The 19,860-nt window shown below is 34.3% G+C and overlaps 1 non-coding gene across 1 annotated transcript; it reads right to left on the bottom strand.

Annotated features, from left to right (window-relative positions):
* Positions 1 to 1,845: 1,845 nt before the first annotated feature.
* On the bottom strand, positions 1,846 to 1,952 carry LOC131177407 (small nucleolar RNA R71). The gene has a single exon (XR_009146908.1). It is a non-coding gene; the product is annotated as a small nucleolar RNA R71 (small nucleolar RNA).
* Positions 1,953 to 19,860: the final 17,908 nt, after the last annotated feature.

Raw genomic sequence — 19,860 nt, 5'->3', positions numbered from 1 at the left:
ATTCAACTTATGTCATTTTTACTGGAAATGGCTTACGTGGTATTTTTGTTACTCTTATTTTATACCTCACTTTCTCTGGAATCTTCCACCTTTTTACCCATTCTAGGGCAGATCTCTGACCCATATAAAACCTCCTTTATCTATTTCTTTCCACAAGGAGGAAGAGAGGCATTTTTGGCAAGAAAGAAGGAGAGAAAGAGACGAGGGCGGACCATTTTCCAAAGAAGAGAGGCCATTTTCGCACTCTCCAATGATTCATCAGCATTCTTCTGGTTTTTTCTATTCTTTAACTTAGATTTTCATTATTTCTTCATTTCTACACTTGGGTTTGACTTGAAACTATGATTTGTGAGTAGCTGTTTGAGATTCTAGAGATGGGTTTGTAAATATTGCTTTGTGTTGTGGTTTTGGACTGATTTAGTCATTTAAATGAGGTTTGTTACATTTTGATTTATTGCTTGTGAACTTGTTGCCTTGCTTGATGAATGGGCCCTCATTAAGTTAAGCTTTAATCCTTAATAGATGGACTGAAAAGTGAATATTTGGGATAGATAATCTTGCAATAAACTTAGTTTTCTTGGTGTTAGAGATAAGCTAAGAGGATTAAAGGGACTTTCCAAAATCAATTAGAGCTTTAATTGGGTTTTTGCTAGGTTTGAAATACCGTGAAAACAGGGTTTGATTTAATGAATACCAACTTTGAAATGCTTGAAAAAGGTTTCAAAGATTTAAGAATTGATTTCCCTCAAAATTGCAATTCTCATATGTTTGGCTAAATTGGGGATAAACCACATGCAAACAATATTGAAAATCCAATCTCTAGAATCACTTTAATTTTTATTGAATTTAGATTTAATTCTTCCCAATTTCATAAATAGAAATTTCAAATTAAATTTTGATAATGTAGTTTAATTAATTTAGTTAATTGTTTGATTTAGTTTAAATTCCTCAAATACCAATTTTAATTTTAAATTTCATTTTTAATATCTTTAAATTTTACCATTCTAATTAGCTTTTCCTTTTATTTTCAATTTAAGCACAATTCCCTGTGGGATCGATATCATTTTTAAAACTATACTACTGTGACCCGTGCACTTGTGGACACACTACTAAGTTTTTGGCGCCATTGCCAGGGAGTTTTTTGTTTTTAAGTTGGGTTTTAATTGTTTTAAGCTGATTAGAATTTTTATTTTCTTTTATTTTCACTACTGTTCCTTGTGTTTTTCAGGTACTTTTCTTGTTTATGAGACGATCGAAAAGCACACGTGATACTGAATTGTTGTTCAACCCAGAAATTGAAAAATTCTGTCAAGCCAACAAAAAGGAATACAAGAGAAGAAAGGAAGCAGAAAAAGAAGAACAACAAAGATTTGAGCAAGAGGAGACAATTGAAAATATGGAGAATCAAAATAGAGCTATTGGTGGAGACAATGGAGGAAATGAGCAAAATAGACAGAATGAAGTTGTTAATCAAAATGATCCTTAGAGAAGATCCATGTTAGACTATGTTTTTCCTAGATGTGCAGATGTGAGAGATAATAGACCTATCATTGGAGCAAATCAATTTGAGTTAAAGATTGGTCTCATTCAAATGGTTCAGAATTCACAATTTGGAGGTAGTCCACTTGAAAATCCTCATTCTCATTTGAAGAAATTTTTGATGATATGAGGCACACAAGGACAACCTGGAGTTTCAGATGAAGTGATTCGGCTCACCTTATTTCCATTCTCTCTTCGGGATTCAGCATTAGATTGGTATGACTCACTTCCACAAGCTACTATAGCTACTTGGGAGCAGCTATCTCAAGCTTTTTTATCTTAGTTTTCCCACGTAGGAAGACCACTCATTTGAGGAATTTGATGGTAGCTTTTAAGCCAAGGGATGATGAAACTTTGTATGAATCTTTGATGAGATTTAAGGAGCTTGAAAGGCAATGTCCTCATCATGAAATTCCGAAATGGATGATTGTTCAGAATTTCTACAGCAGAGTTACTCCAGCCATAAGAAACACAATTGATTCACAAGCAGGAGGAGATTTCATGAGATGACAAGTGAAGAATGCTATGATCTATTAGAGAAGATTGCTCATAATACCCATTTATGGGGAAATCCTAGAGCACTTGAGCCAAAGAAGGCTGGGATTTATGAACTTGACTCAGTTAGCTACATGAATGCAAGATTTGATCAGTTGACTCAGCTTCTTAGTGATTTTTGCACAAAGGCAACAACCTCAACTCCTACAACTATGCAACAAGTTGCCTACACAGATGGAACTCAAAGTTGTGGAGTTGATTACTCTTCTTATGGTGATGATTATTTGCAAGAACAAGCTGCTTGTGCAGGAGGTTATTAACAAAAACTTATGGGAAATTCTTACTCTAATGTGAACAACTCAACATGGAGACCACAAGCAACTTTTGCTCAACAAGGCCAAAGCTCAAATTATGCTCATAACCAGCAGTATATGCAACAGAATAGGCCTCAATTTCAGCCTCAATTTCAGCCCACAAGGCAGCCACAACCTGGATATCAAGCAAGAGCACAACAATCCCTTCCACCTCATGAACCGAAGCCAACCTTGGAAAGCATGATGGAGAAATTTTTTGCTGAACAAAGCAAGATGAATAGCAAATTGGAGGAAGAAATGCAACACATGAGACAAACCATGGATTAATTACAAGTTCACAATCGCATGTTGGAGACTCAATTGGCTCAACAAGCAAGCTCATCAGGAAGCAAATCCTATGGGAAACTACCTAGCCAACCACAAAACCCTCATGAACAATGTAAGGTTGTGACCTTGAGTGGTAAGAAAGTTGGTCAAGAGAGTGAAAACAAGAGAGAAGAAAAAGAGAGCACAAAAGAAGAAAATTCAGTTGAGAGCAAGAAAAATGAAAAAGAAGAAGAAAGCAAAAGTGAGCAAGATGAGGGAGAGAAACCATACTTCCCACCTGAACCTTACAAACCCACCCTTCCCTACCCTCAAAGATTCATCAAGCATAAGCTAGACAAATAATTTGGCAAATTCCTTGAAGTGCTAAAGAAGTTGTATATCAATGTGCCATTCACTGAAGCACTATCCCAAATGCTAAGTTATGCCAAGTTTTTGAAGGAGATTCTTACCAACAAGAGAAGGCTAGAAGATTATGATACCATCAACTTGGGAAAGCAATGCAGTGCTATAATTCAGAAGAAGTTACGTCCCAAACTCAAAGATCCGAGTGTGTTTTCCATCCCTTGTCATATGGGTGATAATTGTGTGGCAAATGCCTTATGTGACCTTGGAGCTAGTGTCAGCCTAATGCCACTTTCAATATATGAGAAGTTGAATATGGGAGAGTTGAAGCCCACAAACATGTATCTTTCATTGGCTGATCGTTCAATTAAGTATCCAGAAGGCATTCTAGAAAATGTGCCTATCAAGGTTGGAAAATTCTACATTCCGGTGGACTTTGTCATTTTAGATATGGAAGAAGATACAAAAGTTCCTATCTTATTGGGAAGACCCTTTTTGGCAACAGCTGGTGCATTAATTGATGTAAAGGGTGAGAAATTGACACTTAGAGTGGGAGATGATCAAATGATATTCAACATCAATCCAGCCATGAAAAGGAAACATGAAGAAGTTGAGTCTTGTTTGCGGGTAGACATTATTGATGAGATTGTTCAAGAGCATTTCAGAAAAAGCTATCCACAAGACCCACTTGAAAATTGCTTAGTCCATGGTGGGAGCATTGATGATGATAATCACAACATAGCTGCTTTTGCACAACACTTGGAGAGCTCTCCACCACATCCTGAAGCCACAAATTTTCAGCTTGAAGAAGTGCAAACTTTGGAGATTAAACCACCATCATTAAAGGTAGAGGATGCCCCAAAGGTAGATCTTAAACCTCTTCCTTCCAACCTCAGGTATGCTTTTCTTAGACCCAATGGAACATATCCTGTTATAATTAATGCATCTTTGACTGATATTGAGAATGAAAAATTGTTGAGAGTTTTGAGAGAATATCGAAGAGTTTTGGGTTATGCAATTGATGATATAAAGGGAATTAGTCCAACAGTCTGTATGCATAGGATTTTCCTAGAGCCAAATAGTAAACCTTCCATTGAACACCAAAGAAGATTGAATCCTACAATGAAGGATGTTGTGAAAAAGAAAATCCTGAAATTATTAGCTGCTGGAATTATTTACCCCATTTCTGACAGTGAGTGGGTGAGTCCTGTGCATGTTGTACAAAAAAAAGGTGGGGTGACAGTTGTTAAAAATGAGAATAATGAATTGATACCCACTAGAACTGTTACAGGTTGGAGAATGTGCATAGACTATAGGAAGTTGAACAATGCTACAAGAAAAGACCATTTTCCCCTTCCTTTTATGGATCAAATGTTAGAGAGATTAGCCAAGCATTCTTTCTTTTGTTACTTAGATGGATATTCTGGTTTCTTTCAAATTCCAATCCATCCTGATGACTAAGAAAAAACTACCTTTACCTGTCCCTATGGCACCTTTGCCTATCGAAAGATGCCATTCGGATTGTGTAATGCGCCTGGCACCTTTCAAAGGTGCATGACGGCCATTTTTTCTGATTTTATTGAAGAAATTATGGAGGTCTTCATGGATGACTTTTCAGTATATGGAACTAATTTTGATTCATGCTTGACTAATTTGTCTAAAATCTTGCAGAGGTGTGCTGATAATGATCTGGTGTTGAATTGGGAGAAATGCCACTTTATGGTCCAAGAGGGGATCGTTTTAGGGCATTTGATCTCAAACAGGGGAATAGAAGTAGATAGAGCTAAAATAGAAATTATTGAAAAAATGCCCCCTACAACCACTGTCAAAGGAGTGCGGAGTTTTCTTGGACATGCCGGGTTTTACCGGCGATTTATTCAGGATTTTTCTAAACTTGCTAAACCCTTAACAAATCTTTTGAATCATGACGTTAATTTTGATTTTAATCAGGATTGTATGGTTGCTTTTTACAGGTTAAAGACGACATTAACAATAGCTCCTATCATGCAACCCCCGGATTGGACTTTGCCATTCGAAATCATGTGTGACGCAAGCGAGTTTGTTGTTGGAGCTGTCCTTGGCCAGCGAAAAGATGAAAAACCTTATGCCATTTACTATGCAAGCTGAACCCTTGATGAAGCTCAAGTTAATTATGCTACAACTGAAAAGGAGTTCCTTGCGGTAGTATTTGCACTCAATAAATTTCGTTCTTATTTGGTCAACTCAAAGGTAATAGTTTTCACTGATCATGCAGCAATAAGGTATTTAATGAGCAAGAAAGAAGCTAAATCTAGGTTGATTAGATGGATTTTGTTACTTCAAGAATTTGATTTAGAAATAAGAGATAAAAAAGGTGTTGAGAATGTGGTGGCTGATCACCTTTCTAGGATAAAAACTGAAAATAAAGATGATGAAATTGTGCCAATTGATGAGTTTTTTTATGAATGAGCAGTTGTATGTGTTGAAATCTGCACTTCCATGGTTTGCTGATATTGTGAATTTCTTGTCTTGTGGTGTCTTGCCACCTGATTTATCTTGGCAGCAAAAGAAAAGATTCTTGCATGATGTTAAATTTTATTCTTGGGAAGAACCTCTTTTATTTAGGAGATGTAATGATGGAATAATTAGGAGATGTATACCAGAGGAAGAAATAAATGATGTTATTTACCATTGTCATTCCTCTGAATATGGTGGTCATTTTAGTGTCTCAAAAATTGTTGAAAAAGTCTTGACATTAGGTTTCTATTGGCCTAATATATTTAAACATGTGAGAGACTTTATAAGCAAGTGTGATAATAAAGCAAGTGTGATAGGTGTCAAAGGGTAGGCAATATTTCCAAGAGAGATGAGATGCCCCAACAGTCCATATTAGAAGTTGAATTGTTTGATGTGTGGGGAATTGATTTCATGGAGCCATTTCCATCCTCTTATGGGAATAAATATATCTTGGTAGGGGTGGACTATGTATCTAAATGGGTAGAAGCTATTGCTACACCTACCAATGATGCAAAAGTTGTGGTGAAATTTCTAAAAAAATTTGTCTTGACCAGATTTGGTGCCCCACATGCCATAATCAGTGATGGTGGTAGCCATTTTTGCAATCACCAATTTGAAAAATTGATGAGAAAATATGGGGTAAAGCATAGGATTGCCACGCCATATCACCCTCAAACAAATGGCCAAGTAGAAATCACAAATAGAGATCTTAAGCAAATCTTGGAGAAAACTGTCAACAAGTCTAGAAAAGATTAGTCCCTTAAATTAGATGACACTCTTTGGGCATATAGAACAGCTTTTAAAACCCCCATAGGAACTACACCTTATAGGTTAGTTTTTGGGAAATCATGCCATTTGCCCGTAGAGTTAGAACATAAAGCTTATTGGGCCATAAGAGCAATCAATTTTGATTTACAAGCTGCTGGACACAAAAGACTTTTGCAACTAGATGAGTTAGAAGAATTGAGACTTGATGCTTAAGAAAATGCTAGGATTTATAAAGAAAGAACTAAAAAATGGCATGAGAAGCATATCAAGAAAAAGGACTTTAAAGAAGGAGATTTGGTTCTCTTATTCAATTCAGGGTTGAAATTTTTTCCAGGAAAATTAAAATCAAGGTGGTCCAGTCCATTTAAAGTTGTAAAAGTTTTCCCTCATCTTGTTGTGGAAATTTTTGGTGAAAATTTTGGTAATTTCAAGGTAAATGGGCAAAGGTTGAGGCATTATTCAGTTGGTAAGCCAATTGAGAAGATAGCAACCAATTATCTCTCTCATTCTCCATAAAATTTTGATTGATTAAGGTCAAGCTAAAGACCTAAACTTAGCATTTTTGGGCATAACCCACAATTTTTTATTGATTCTTTATCTCTTACATATATTTGTTTTAAATTTTTCTATACTCTTTATTCAGAGTTTGACATTGTTCTAATTTTCTTGTGCAGATGGGATACAATTCATTGCAACCAAATGAGCATTAAAAATTCTATTTTAGTTCTAGTATTAAATTTCAGCTTTAAATTTTAGTTTTAAATTTGTTCACTTATAATTTTCATCTTTCTATTGTTGAGTATTTACTGGTGGATCTTGCTAGATTCATTGCCCTTTTTGTTAATTTTAAGAGAAAATTTTTCCAAACCTTGACATCTTGGTTTAAAAAGAAAATTATTTGAATGTGGATGTGTGAATTGGTGTTTTGAAAAATTATTTTTTTTATGAGTATTTGATGAACATAACAGGTTGAGCAATTAGAATTCATGTTATGAAGGTCTAATCATTTGAAATCTAATTTGTTTCAATTTTTCAGGTACTAGGTAATTTTGTCAAATTTGGGCAGCAGATTTCACAATCTGCGGCATAACCGATTTTGATTGTGTCGTCGCTTGTGTTCATTGGGCGCAATTTGGGCAGATTATTTCACAACCTGCGGCACAATCGTTTTGGTTGTGTTGTCACTTGTGTTCATTGGGCGCATTTTGGGCAGATTATTTCACAACCTGCGACACAATCGTTTTGGTTGTGTCGTCACTTGTGTTCACTGGGCACAATTTGGATAGCAGATTTCACAACTTCTGGCACAACCTCCATCCTTGTGTTCTAACTTGTGTCGTTTAATTGGTTTTGCAGGTTGACAACCCACTTCACCAGAATGGGCCCGTAACCAACCAAAGCCCAAAAAGCCCACTAAGCCATTAAAAAAAAAAAACATTTCATGTCTTTATTTTAGTTGCTTAATTAATTAGTTTTTTTTAGTAGCTTGTTTAATTAATATTTTGCTTGTGTTGCTTTTCTTTTACTTGAAACATTGCTTATTCAGTATTTTTTTTTAGTTCCTCATACAGTCCATTTTTCTTTTGCTCACTTGCTTTGATATGCTACTTCGGATTTATGCTTGATGGTTATATTTTTTAGCTTAACTTCCCTATTTCAACTTTTTGAGTTTAATTGATTTAATGGATTCCATTCCACTGTTTCTTTTGTAATGAGTGCAGCAGCTGTCCAAATTTTATTTAATTAAATTGGCTGCACCTTCAATGAGGTAACAATTCTTATCTCAGCTTGTGTCATTTTCAGCACAAGTTGTGCTATCACTTATGAAACAGGGTAATAATTCTTTATGCACATATAGCCAAATTATCCCATTCCTTGCAATCTTTTAACATTGAGGACAATGTTCATTCTGAGTATGGGGGAGAGGGTAAATTTTTTGCAAAAATTATTTTTCCTTTTTCATTTGCATATAGTGACATACTTATTACTTCATACTTGTACATATTCACTTATATACACTGCATATAGCTTCATATACTTAGTTATGCATACTTAGTTACATATAGGTTGACTATACATTTATACACTCATGCATTTCATTTATTCATTTAAAATTTTTGAATTTTTAAACCAGTCTTTGAATTCCAGAAGCCGCTTATTCAAGCAATCCAACTTGCCTTTAGATGGTTAGTGGAATGAAAGTTCCAGCTGGGTACAAAGTCTTAAGCATTATTCTTTCTCTTACTTAATAGCTGAAAATTAATATATTTATCTAGGTATGCAGATTCTGATTAGTTATTTTGAGTTTTTGAGTGTCTGGATAAGCCTTTAAGGAAGAAAATGGTCATTGTCGTCTCACCATTCCTAGAACAAGCATCTTAGATCTTTCAAAGTGAAATTTTTAACTTGCATTTGATAAGAATATGATTTAGGCATTTCTTCATATTTTAAACCTCACATTTAGCCTTAACCTACCTTAATTTCATTTCAACCCTTGCAAACCCCCTTGAACCTTAATTCCCTAATTTCTTTGGAACCCAAATCATTTACCTAGCCATAAAACCTAAACACTACCACCTATTTATGAGAATAATATTTTAGCAATTAAGTGCATAAAAAAAATAATGATAAAAAAAAAAGTTTGGAGGATTGAAACATCTTAAAAAGTGCTAGAGTAATTGTGAGAAGTTGATAAAAAAAAAAGGGTCACCAAAATATCCCAAAGGTAATTTTGGGCGTGACATGAATAGGGACACATACAAAAAAAAAAAAAAGAGGTATAAAAAGTAGTCCCTTATATAATCATTATGATAGCACTTGAGATTCATCGTGAATTTCTTTCCTCTTGATTTAAAAATAAAAATAAAAAATATAAAAAAATATAAAAAATATAAAAAATAAAAAATAAAAAAAGAAAATTGGATGCACTTTGAGTTTCATGATTAATATTATTCTCATTTTTTGTTTTCCTTATTCCCTTTCTTTGTTAACCATAATTTTACCCTATTGGACCCCATTACAACCCTTAAAAAGACCTAATGATTCTTTGAAAAATGCTTGTTACATTAGTGGAGTTAGATCCTTTACGCTTGCATATGGGTTTGGCAATATAATCCTCCATACATTACTCACCATCTATTTGAGACACATTGGCTATCTATTTCATTTAGGTATTGTTTTGGCACAATTGACTGTTGTAGCTGGTTGGTATTTGTTGCTTGGGTTGATTGGTTAATTCTTAGCTATTCTGTAATTGTTGAGAGTGATTGCTTCATTCTTTGTGCTTCGCTGGTGGGAATTTGGAATGTTGGTGGCTAGAGGTAAGTTGGTGGTTTGGATCAGTGATTTTTGTGTTTTCAAATACTGATTCTATTCCCTTCCAAATGAGTTTTAATGAAATTTTGCTTGGGGACAAGCAAGAGTTTGAGTATGGGGGAATTTGATGCATGCATTTTATATCATCATATAGGTATAATTTTTGCACATAATTTACCCTTGTTCATAGCTATTACTATAGATATTAGCATATATTTAGTCAATTTTACAATTTTACACTTCTTAGTTTAACTTTTGGAATTTATTTGTTTTGTAGGTTAAATTTGGAGAAATTTGGTGTATTTTGATCAGAGCAGCCATTTGGAGGAAATTAGAGTTGAATTGCAAAAATTTTGAAGTTGAGTTAAAAAAGGCCGAGAGCTGCACAACCTGCAGCACAACCGATTTTGTAACACACCCGTTTGCATAGCCTGGTAGATTTCACTGTTCCGGTGACCGGTGTCGGTCCGGACAATTATTGGGATTAGGGCCACACTTAAGACAACTTGAGAAGCCATAAACACAAATAATTAGTAATGTTTAATTAGTTAACTATAAATAAGAAAAACAGAACATAAGAGGTTAAACGAGCCGAGAGTCACAGCGATGAGTGACCTCCTCTGGAACGACTGCGAAGTCGTTTTAAACTCAAATTTCGAACCGTAAAAAGTGACGCTGCTGTCCTTAGGACCCTTATGGACACAGTGGAAAAGAGAAAATCACGAAAAAGAACTGTTAAGTCAGTCAAATAATTAGGTCAGGGAACCGAAAGAAATATTGGGTTATTTGCAAACCGGGATGAACCGGCTAGGGGCAATTTGGTCAATTGACCCCGAGAGCTGACTCCTGACCTAAATTTCAAATAAAATTAGAGAAAACAAAATTTCGGGATCGAGAATTAAACTAAAGAACTAATAGAAAAATAGAAAAAAAAAAAGAGGAAAATGAAAAAGTGAAAAGGTGATGACATCATGCATGATGCCATAAGTGTTAATTAATAAATAAATTAATTTGATTTTTTTTTGTGGTCTTCCATAAGATAAAGATAAATGAAAAGAAAAGAAAAAAAAAAATAAAACACAAGTCTTCTTCAAAAAAACGTCACTCTCTCTCTCCCACACCAAAACCACCATGAAAGCTCATTTTTGAGCTTGAAGAACCCAAAATCCATTCATAGAAAATTGTCCTACCATAACTAGACTTTGTTTGGGCAACTAGGAAAGAAGATTCAAGGAAAAGAAAGAAGAAAAATTAGAAGAAAATGGAGAAGAAATTCTGCACACAAGGTTAGTAAACTAAACTTGAATTGTTAGTTGATTTAGTTATATGTATAGCTTAATTAACCTAGAAATATACTTAAAATGAAAAGAAAACATTTGTGAAGGACCAAACTGAAAATTTGGCCAACTAGGGTTACTATGCATATGTTTGAGTTTTGATTGAATTCAATATGCTAGGCAAGTTTGTTTGAATGAAGTAGTAAGATTGAGATGTTTAGAATTAGTAAAATGTAACAAATTAAGTGAGTTAGGGTTTTGGACCTAGGGTTTTGAGGCAAATTTTGGAGAAATGCATAAATGATGACTTTGGTCTATTATGAGATGAAAAATGGTCAATAATGACCAAAAGATATGTGTGGAAATTGCTGGAATGAAAACCAAATTCGTAGGGCAATTGGTCATGCTGCTGGCAGCATGACCAAGCCAACTTTGAAGGACCAAAACTCAAATTTTACAAGTCCAATTGATATGCCACCAATTGGGGATGAAAATAGACACAAAAGGGCACAATTTTCATTCAGGAACCATGCCCAAAAACTGACCAAAACTTAGTGAAACAATTGACCAAAGTGAAATGAGAGCAGGCTGCCACTGCACCAAACTGACCAAATGAATAGTAACTGTTCATTTGGTCATAATTCGAGCTAGACAGGTCAAATTGATCTGAAAGTTTACCAGAAATTAGATAGGACATAGATCTAAAACTTTCATGAAGAACACCACCCCAAATTATGTCATTAACCCATTCAAATTATTGAGCAAAGTTGAGTTACTGTACCTGCAATTCTGCAGAATTCCATTTGAGCAATAATGTTTGAAGGGCTATAACTCTCTCCAGGAAACTCGGATTTAGGTGATTCTTGAACCGATAGAAACTTAAGACATAGTAGAACATTTCATATGAAGAAAGTTAGATCAAATTATGAACTTAACTTGATCAAATTACTGAACAAATTTGGATCAAAAATCTGCCAAAACCAGAATACCAGTATGAATAGTGCACGTAAACAGTAATTGTATTTTAGCCATAACTTGTGCTAAAAAACTCCGATTGAGGTGATCCAAAAATGAGAATACACTTAAGACAATAAGGAACATTTTCTATGAAGGAAGTTTTGTCAAATTCCAACAGTAGATTGACTAATGGAACAGTGCAACTAGGAGCACCAAAACTGAAAATTTGACAATTTGGCCAAAATGACTTAAGCTTTGAAAAAATGACCAAAACCAACAAGTTTGGTGACCAAAATGTGGTATGTGGGTGAAGTTGGAGTGCCCATACCTAATAAGCCTTATAAAGTCAATAATTTGACTTGAATGGTACAGTGAATAGTAACCCGAAACACAAAATTTTGAGAACGTCGAATTTAACACGTCAGAGCTAGGTAAATGTGAAGCTAAATTTATTTTGGATTTATGTTAAGTTCTAGTACTGAAACACTGTAAAATTGTGTGTTTCAGTTGAAAAGAATACCGGGAAAGAACCCGAGGAACCGAGTCAAGGAAAAGAGGCAACTCGCTTGAGGTTTGTGCACAACTAACACTTTTGTTATTTTTCAATTCCAAATTGATTTTAAATAAATTTATTGTATGATTTATGATTTTTGTTGTGTTGAGAATTTTAACTTATTGAATGAAATTGTATAATTTGAATATAAATTTTCTTATGCATTTAAAGATTTATTGCATTGTTTTGAGAATTGTAAATTTTAAGTTTGATGTGTTGTCAACCTTGAGCATGAATTTATGATGATTAAATATGTTGATTTGTAAATGCTTTGTAAGTAGAAATTGTTTTGAATATGATTTGAAACCACAGTTGACATGACAAAATATGTTGTGAATTCTCATTTGCTTGTCTAGTGAGATAACTCCTCCACTTGATGGGGCGAGTTTCTTCCTCTCTTGCTTGCTAGTTGGGGAATGATGTGAATGAGTACTCATTTATACTAGCTAGTCTTTGTTTCTCCCTTTTAGCCTCGGTTATTGGGAGAATGTGAAATGTCGTGGTGTACAACATGACATCTATTCGAATTTTGGGTCATGGGTTCGACTGTGTGTATTGTTGGCAACGCCCTTTAAACTATGCATGATTTGATAAATTGTGATTGAAATAATAATTTGTCAGTTATTCAAAAATTTTTGTATTGTTTCGGAATTTAAAAGAAATGTAAATAAACAGTTACTATTTGATCAAAATGTTATTCAAATGAATAATTTGCATGAATGAAAATGTTGATTTCTGAAGGTCATGAGTTTTGAAGAATTTAGAAATTTTAAAATTCTATTTGTTATGAATTGTCAAACATAAATTGTATTAAGTTTTAAATTATTAGTTTGTGCACCACTGAGTTCACCACTCAGCGATAGCTTTGTATGCTGTCACAGATATAGAGACTAGAGGAGCAGCAGATTGAGCTGCTGAGGACAGGGGAGTTACCTACTAGAAGTTATCGGGTATAATTTATACCCTGACTATAAATATTCATTTTGATGTATGTATTGCACGTAATTGTATGGACATGTAAAATCGGTCTTGAGCAGCTTGTATAAAGTTTGTATAAAGTTGTAATAAATTTAGTTTGGATTTTCTTAATGTAAATTTTGTAATGTTGTATCTAAATTGTTTTATTTCTAATGAAATATGAATGATATTGACTGACAGTATTTTGAGAATTATTGAACTTGTGAATTTGAGAAATTGATTGAGATTGAGTATGAAATTGAAGCAGTTGTTGAGAAAAAATTTTAGAAGTGCTTTTTACAGGTATTTGAAGAACTGTTTTCTCAAAATACAGAGGGAACTCTGTCAAAATTTTTATAAAATTTGCGTAAAAATAAAATGGGCCAAAAATATTAACTAGTTTTAATTTTAACTAAATGTTTTAAATACTTATTAGAAAATGCTCATCACTTATCAAAAAGAAGAAAATTGTTTTAAAATCCCTTGTAGGGTACTTAATGAGTTATCGGTAGGTGAAGTGCGATAGTTCATTAGGTATTCTACGGGATCATGTTATGCCTTACAGAGGGGTAAGGTGTGACATGTTTTAGTGGTATCAGAGCAAAATTTTTGAAGTATGTTTTAACTTGAGAATTTGTGTCTTTCCTTGTTAAGTACAACTGCTCAAAGTCCATATTTGTTACATACAGTGCATTACATCATGAATATGAACTAACGGGGAGAAATCTCCTTGTGTTGGGTGTACAGGAAATAGAAAAAAATTCCTGTGAATAGATATGGATAAGAGGGGTAAAATTGTAGAGCAGTCTGATACAGCTAACGTACAAAGAGAGGCCCCAGTTTCACAGAGCGTTGGAGGTCCAACTGCACCAATCCCTCCTATACAAATTACTGCACAAACGGCCCAGCAGATGGCCATGTTTTTTCAGCAAATGGCTGATAATCTGTCAGCCCAGGCCCAAGTACAAACCCAACCCCCTCAAGAGCAGCATGAAAAAGAGAAAAGTGGGAAACCCATCGGTCAAAGTTCGAGTAGTAATTTGGGAAAGAGAAAAGATTTTGAGGGACCCTGAGCTCCTAAGTATAACAGAGGTGGATCTTTAGGGCGGAAGTAATCAAGAACCATTCGTCAAAGAACCAGAAGTTCCTACCCTACCCGTCTCTGTGACGTTTGTGGGAAATTACACGGAGGTATATGCCATAGGGTCACTGGAGCCTGCTTCAATTGTGGTGGAATTGGACATTTCGCCTGAGATTATACTAGCGCACGTCGAGTTATGCCACAAACTACACCAAAGGAATCTGTCCAAGGTTTTGATTTTAGAGGCTCATTAATAGTCAGTAGGGGCAGAGGCAAAAGTAGAGACAATACTTCGGGTAATCCTCGTACAATGGACCAACCCGAACAAAGGAATACACTAGAAAGAGGGAACGCAGTGCATCGAGGGGAAGAAGCAGAGACTTCAGATGTAGTTGCTGGTATGTCCTTAACTTGTGAAAGGAATAATTATGTACTATTTGATTCCGGCTTTACTTGTTTATATGCTAATGCTAAAATTATATGTTCTACTGCTATTCCCTTGCATGGAGATAAATTTTAATGTGTTAGTAATTAGTCTATTAGGATAAGAATTGCAATAATAAGCATGTTTGGAATTAATTTTGGAAAAGTTTCTAGTGAGAGACATCTCCTAGACTATGATAAATTATAAAGTTAATTAGTAAGCCTAATTAGGTAAGGTAAGAGGACCTAAAAGTAAGTTGTAGTAATATATCTGCCCTAGTTGGAAGTAAAGGTATTACTGTTGATAGATGTCAGTAAGTACCATAATCAAAATAAATTTAAGATATTAGTAGATTTGAAAGAAATAAGACATAGGGAAGTTGATCTATTGGGATGTATCGTAGTAACTATGCAATATTCTTGATGTTTGTGCTGTAAGCTGCAGATTACAGTACTGACTTGAGATTTATTGTGTAGAGCTACGTACTACCCAATAGTACATAAGGAAGAATAGTTATAAATGACTTACGCTCTGGTACAAAGATACCAGAATAGAGTTTTATTACTAGAACTGAGTTTGAAAGTCCTAATTCGGGAATTAAAACTCTATAATTAGAATATCAAAAGATCATGGTGCCAGGTAGTGAGAATTAACGACTCCGTTACCCTAGCATGAATTACAGTACATCAGGAATTGTTATGGGACTAGAGATTTTAGCATGGTAAAAATTTAAAAATAACACCTATAGGGCTAAGTCATCCAGTCTCCGATATGGGGTTTATAGTTGTTCTGGTATTGCAATGGATCTTTTGCTCAAAGTTTAGTAAGGAACAATATTCTATTTGTGTAACGGTAAGACACAAAATATAATTTTGTTTCCCTAGAAGAGACAGGATGCTATGGATGACAATTATAACTTATAAACAGTTAAGAAACGATATTCTACTAATAACAGTAATTCGATAGGAACTAGTTGGCCAGGTATTCTTTAGGAAGAGCACAATTTTATTATGCGGATCATAAGGATTAGATTAGAATTCAAGCAAAACTTTTGAATAGCATGGGAAACAGGAGAGTCCGGTAGACTTCCTTCTTAAGATTAAAGTATTGTTTATGGTTAAAAAAAAAAAAAGGTAATGATCACAAACCAGCGGAAAATAAGCTATAGAATATTGATAGATAAAAGAGTTGTGGAAGTAAAAATTAGAATAGTTAGTGCGAACGTAATAAGGAAACATTATGAATATTAGTTAAAATGTTGACTAGAATGGTCAAAGGACCAAATTAAGTAATATTGAAGTATAGTGAATTTATTAGGGACGATAAGAGGTACTAAATTATGACTTGACAGTCAAGTTAAGGAAGAAGATAAGATTGAGGAATAAAATAATTAAAGTTAAGTTGTGGAATGAAAAGAAACAAATAGAACATTAAGAAATGAGAAAAACACTAGATGAGGAATTAACACTAAGGTAAACAACTTACTTAAGACGCGTAATGATATCCCGAACTATTTTATCAAGGAGGAAATAAGTTAAACAAAAGCAAACAAGATAGTGCAAAATGATACATAGGCCTTGGTCATAAATGGAGATAGTAAGATAATGGTTATGGACCTATGGCCAAGAAAGAGATAAGCAGTTCATATATGACCAACAAGGTCATTTAAGAAAAAAGACTATAAAGGAAAATAATTGTTAAAACAACAACAAGAAAAGATTAAAATATTCTAAACTAAACTGAAGGTTGCATCAAATGATCAAGAGATTTGATAAGAAAAGAGTAAAACTAAGTTCTCACCCATAGGATCATACGAGGTCCTAGAAAGAGTGGATCCACTAGCACACAGATTTGTTTACCTCTAAAATTGAAATGAAATTGAATCTAACTTATGACAGAAGCTCATAAGAAACTTGGCACACGAGGTAAGTAATTGATGAGTAAATAGTGTTGGTTAAAGTGCTACAGACCATTATTCCGATTATGAAGCTACGCAGAAATGCGAGAAAAACACGAGAAAACAATATGTATGACTATTTGAGGACAGATAGTGAACAGAATTTCGAGGACGAAATTATTTTAAGGGGGCGAGAATTGTAACACACCCGTTTGCATAGCCTGGTAGATTTCACTGTTCCGGTGATCGGTGTCGGTCCGGACAATTATTGGGATTAGGGCCACACTTAAGACAACTTGAGAAGCCATAAACACAAATAATTAGTAATGTTTAATTAGTTAACTATAAATAAGAAAAACAGAACATAAGAGGTTAAACGAGCCGAGTCACAAATGATGAGTAACCTCCTCCGAACGATCGCAAGTCGTTTTAAACTCAAATTTCGAACCGTAAAAAGTGACGCTGCTGTCCTTAGGACCCTTATGGACACAGTGGAAAAGAGAAAATCACGAAAAAGAACTGTTAAGTCAGTCAAATAATTAGGTCAGGGAACCGAAAGAAATATTGGGTTATTTGCAAACCGGGATGAACCGGCGAGAGGCAATTTGGTCAATTGACCCCGAGAGCTGACTCCTGACCTAAATTTCAAATAAAATCAGAGAAAACAAAATTTCGGGATCGAGAATTAAACTAAAGAACTAATAGAAAAATAGAAAAAAAAAAGAGGAAAATGAAAAAGTGAAAAGGTGATGACATCATGCATGATGCCATAAGTGTTAATTAATAAATAAATTAATTTGATTTTTTTTTTTGTGGTCTTCCATAAGATAAAGATAAATGAAAAGAAAAGAAAAAAAAAAATAAAACACAAGTCTTCTTCAAAAAAACGTCACTCTCTCTCTCCCACACCAAAACCACCATGAAAGCTCATTTTTGAGCTTGAAGAACCCAAAATCCAATCATAGAAAATTGTCCTACCATAACTAGACTTTGTTTGGGCAACTAGGAAAGAAGATTCAAGGAAAAGAAAGAAGAAAAATTAGAAGAAAAGGGAGAAGAAATTCTGCACACAAGGTTAGTAAACTAAACTTGAATTGTTAGTTGATTTAGTTATATGTATAGCTTAATTAACCTAGAAATATACTTAAAATGAAAAGAAAACATTTGTGAAGGACCAAACTGAAAATTTGGCCAACTAGGGTTACTATGCATATGTTTGAGTTTTGATTGAATTCAATATGCTAGGCAAGTTTGTTTGAATGAAGTAGTAAGATTGAGATGTTTAGAATTAGTAAAATGTAACAAATTAAGTGAGTTAGGGTTTTGGACCTAGGGTTTTGAGGCAAATTTTGGAGAAATGCATAAATGATGACTTTGGTCTATTATGAGATGAAAAATGGTCAATAATGACCAAAAGATATGTGTGGAAATTGCTGGAATGAAAACCAAATTCGTAGGGCAATTGGTCATGCTGCTGGCAGCATGACCAAGCCAACTTTGAAGGACCAAAACTCAAATTTTACAAGTCCAATTGATATGCCACCAATTGGGGATGAAAATAGACACAAAAGGGCACAATTTTCATTGAGGAACCATGCCCAAAAAACTGACCAAAACTTAGTGAAACAATTGACCAAAGTGAAATGAGAGCAGGCTGCCAATGCACCAAACTGACCAAATGAATAGTAACTGTTCATTTGATCATAATTCGAGCTAGACAGGTCAAATTGATCTGAAAGTTTACCAGAAATTAGATAGGACATAGATCTAAAACTTTCATGAAGAACACCACCCCAAATTATGCCATTTACCCATTCAAATTATTGAGCAAAGTTGAGTTACTGTACCTGCGATTCTGCAGAATTCCATTTGAGCAATAATGTTTGAAGGGCTATAACTCTATCTAGGAAACTTGGATTTAGGTGATTCTTGAACCGATAAAAACCTAAGACATAGTAGAACATTTCATATGAAGAAAGTTAGATCAAATTATGAACTTAACTTGATCAAATTACTGAACAAATTTAGATCAAAAATCTGCCAGAACCAGAATACTAGTATGAACAGTGCATGTAAATAGTAATTGTATTTTGGCCATAACTTGTGCTACAAAACTCCGATTGAGGTGATCCAAAAATGAGAATACACTTAAGACAATAAGGAACATTTTCTATGAAGGAAGTTTTGTCAAATTCCAACAGTAGATCGACTAATGGAACAGTGCAACTAGGAGCACCAAAACCGAAAATTTGACAATTTGGCCAAAATGACTTAAGCTTTGAAAAAATGACCAAAACCAACAAGTTTGGTGACCAAAATGTGGTATGTGGGTGAAGTTGGAGTGCCCATACCTAATAAGCCTTAGAAAGTCAATAATTTGACTTGAATGGTACAGTGAATAGTAACTCGAAACACAAAATTTTGAGAACGTCAAATTTAACACGTCAGAGCTAGGTAAAAGTGAAGCTAAATTTATTTTGGATTTATGTTAAGTTCTAGTATTGAAACACTGGAAAATTGTGTGTTTCAGTTGAAAAGAATACCAGGAAAGAACCCGAGGAACCGAGTCAAGGCCAAGAGGTGACTCGCTTGAGGTTTGTGCACAACTAACACTTTTGTTATTTTTCAATTCCAAATTGATTTTAAATAAATTTATTGTATGATTTATGATTTTTGTTGTGTTGAGAATTTTAACTTATTGAATGAAATTGTATAATTTGAATATAAATTTTCTTATGCATTTAAAGATTTATTGCATTGTTTTGAGAATTGTAAATTTTAAGTTTGATGTGTTGCCAACCTTGAGCATGAATTTATGATGATTAAATATGTTGATTTGTAAATGCTTTGTAAATAGAAATTGTTTTGAATATGATTTGAAACCACAGTTGACATGACAAAATATGTTGTGAATTCTCATTAACTTGTCTAGTGAGATAACTCCTCCACTTGATAGGGCGAGTTTCTTCCTCTCTTACTTGCCAGTTGGGGAATGATGTGAATGAGTACTCATTTATACTAGCTAGTCTTTGTTTCTCCCTTTTAGCCTCGGTTATTGGGAGAATGTAAAATGTCGTGGTGTACAACATGACATCTATTCGAATTTTGGGTCATGGGT

This window comes from Hevea brasiliensis, unplaced genomic scaffold (assembly GCF_030052815.1).
Source record: "Hevea brasiliensis isolate MT/VB/25A 57/8 unplaced genomic scaffold, ASM3005281v1 Scaf458, whole genome shotgun sequence".
NCBI lineage: Eukaryota > Viridiplantae > Streptophyta > Magnoliopsida > Malpighiales > Euphorbiaceae > Hevea > Hevea brasiliensis.
The sequence above is the reverse complement of the archived record's forward strand: the minus strand, read 5'-3'. Positions and strand labels throughout refer to the sequence as shown.